The 2,434-nt window shown below is 46.6% G+C and overlaps 1 pseudogene; it reads right to left on the bottom strand.

The window, feature by feature from the left end:
• Window positions 1–1,550, bottom strand: part of LOC104832573 — a 146,634-nt pseudogene extending 145,084 nt beyond the window's left edge.
• Between the last annotated feature and the right edge of the window lie 884 nt (window positions 1,551–2,434).

The raw sequence follows: 2,434 nt of genomic DNA, 5'->3' as shown, positions 1-2,434 counted from the left end.
GCGGAAAAATCCTTGACTTTAGACTAAACATTACTTAGCAACAGCTGAAAACATCAATGTTGTCAACATTCTTCTCATACCTAGCTCAAAATCATAACACTGTATGAGCTACTAGGAAGACAATTAACGCTATCCCAGCTGAAACCAGGTCAGTATCCACCCCTTTTTCTACACCACTGACGTCATGCTCTGTTCCCATACGTTTAGTTACATCCTGGTTCAATCATCATCACCTCTTCTGTCCTTTTTTGAGGTGTATAGACAATTTTATATATGTATACATACACACAGTTATCATTCCTTTAGTTTATTGGTCACGTCCATAAAATGTTCTTTGAGTTCATTTGGTTCCCAACTCAGGGCTTCATCTGTCATACCAGTTTTTTTTGGGCAGGAGGGATGGTGCAAAGTCCTCTCAGTCGGTAGAGCAGGATTGGGCTTCTAGTGCGGTGTGACGAGCAGTTGACATTGGACGCAGCAGGAGGATGGTGTGCACCGTTGGATTGTTGCATGCTGGAGTCAGTTCTGGTTCCATCACTACTGCGCTTTGCTCAGTTTTATCACAGTTCTTTCTTGCTTGATCTAAGTGATTCTTACTATAGTACTATGGATACAGCATGTAACAATTATAGTAATGATAACATACAGTAGCAGGGTTATATAGCAACTAATATCATACAGTTTAATTCTGGCTATTTTCACCTAAAATCAAATCCCCTTGAGGCACACATCGGACATCCCCTTCTTTTCGCATCACCCACCAAGTGCACCCCGGTCCCTGAGCAAAAGCAATCCCACGAATGGGTTTACCTTTGCCTGAGGCAGGAGTAACCCAGACTGTCTTCGCTAACATATTTTTTATGTGCACTACAGGGACTTTATCCCCTTCTACAGTATGTAAAAATTCTGATTGGGCAGGGCCACTCCGATTGGCAGATCCTCTCGTGTTGACTAACCAGGCGGCTTTTGCTAAATGTGTATCCCAATGTTTGAAAGTTCCGCCCCCCCATTGCTCTCAATGTAGTCTTTAACAGTCCATTGTATTGCTCAATTTTCCCAGAGGCTGGTGCATGATAGGGGATATGATACACCCACTCAATGCCGTGCTCTTTGGCCCAGGTGTCTATGAGGTTGTTTCGGAAATGAGTCCCATTGTCTGACTCAATTCTTTCTGGGGTGCCATGTCGCCACAAGACCTGCTTCTCAAGGCCCAGGATAGTGTTCCGGGCAGTGGCATGGGGTACAGAATATGTTTCCAGCCATCCGGTGGTTGCTTCCACCATTGTAAGCACATAGCGCTTGCCTTGGCGAGTTTGTGGGAGTGTGATATAGTCAATCTGCCAGGCTTCCCCAAATTTATATTTCAGCCATCACCCTCCATACCACAGGGGCTTTAATCGCTTGGCTTGCTTATTTGCAGCACATGTTTCACATTCATGGATAACTTGTGCGATAGTGTCCATGGTCAGGTCCACCCCTCGATCTCGAGCCCATCTATATGTTGCATCTCTTCCCTGATGGCCTGAAGTATCATGGGCCCATCGAGCCATAAATAGCTCACCCTTATGTTGCCAGTCCAGGTCCACCTGAGCCACTTCAATCTTGGCAGCCTGATCCACCTTCGATGCTTTCCCACAATGCGACAGGATCCGTCAGTGAACAGGGCATATTGCCTCTCATTTTCTGGCAGTTTATTATACAGTGGGGCCTCTTCAGCACGTGTTACCTCCTCCTCCGGTGACATTTCAAAATCTTTGCCTTCTGGCCAGTCCGTGATCACTTCTAAAATTCCTGGGCGACTGGGGTTTCCTATGCGAGCCCGTTGTGTGATCAGTGCGATCCACTTACTCCACGTGGCATCAGTCGCGTGATGTGTAGAGGAGACCCTCCCTTTGAACATCCAGCCCAGCACTGGTAGTCGGCGTGCTAAGAGGAGCTGTGTTTCAGTACCAACCACTTCTGAGGCAGCTCGAACGCCTTCATATGCTGCCAATATCTCTTTTTCAGTTGGAGTATAGCGAGCCTCGGATCCTCAATATCCTTGACTCCAAAACCCCAGGGGTCGGCCTCGGGTCTCCCCAGGTGCTTTCTGCCAGAGGCTCCAGGTAGGGCCATTCTCCCCAGCTGCAGTATAGAGCACATTTTTAACATCTTGTCCTGTCCGGACTGGTCCAAGGGCTACGGCATGAACAATCTCCCGTTTAATTTGTTCAAAGGCTTGTTGTTGTTCAGGGCCCCATTTAAAATCATTCTTCTTCCATGTCACTTGATAGAGAGGGCTTACAACCAAACTGTAATTTGGAATATGCATTCTCCAAAACCCCACGACACCTAAGAAGGCCTGTGTGTCCTTTTTATTAGTCAGGGAAGACATAGCTGCTATTTTATTAATCACGACCATTGGGATCTGATGACGTCCATCTTGCCATTTTAT

Source organism: Haliaeetus leucocephalus, unplaced genomic scaffold (genome assembly GCF_000737465.1).
Source record: "Haliaeetus leucocephalus isolate CR32 unplaced genomic scaffold, Haliaeetus_leucocephalus-4.0 Scaffold259, whole genome shotgun sequence".
NCBI lineage: Eukaryota > Metazoa > Chordata > Aves > Accipitriformes > Accipitridae > Haliaeetus > Haliaeetus leucocephalus.
This window is presented reverse-complemented; position numbering and strand designations above follow the sequence as displayed.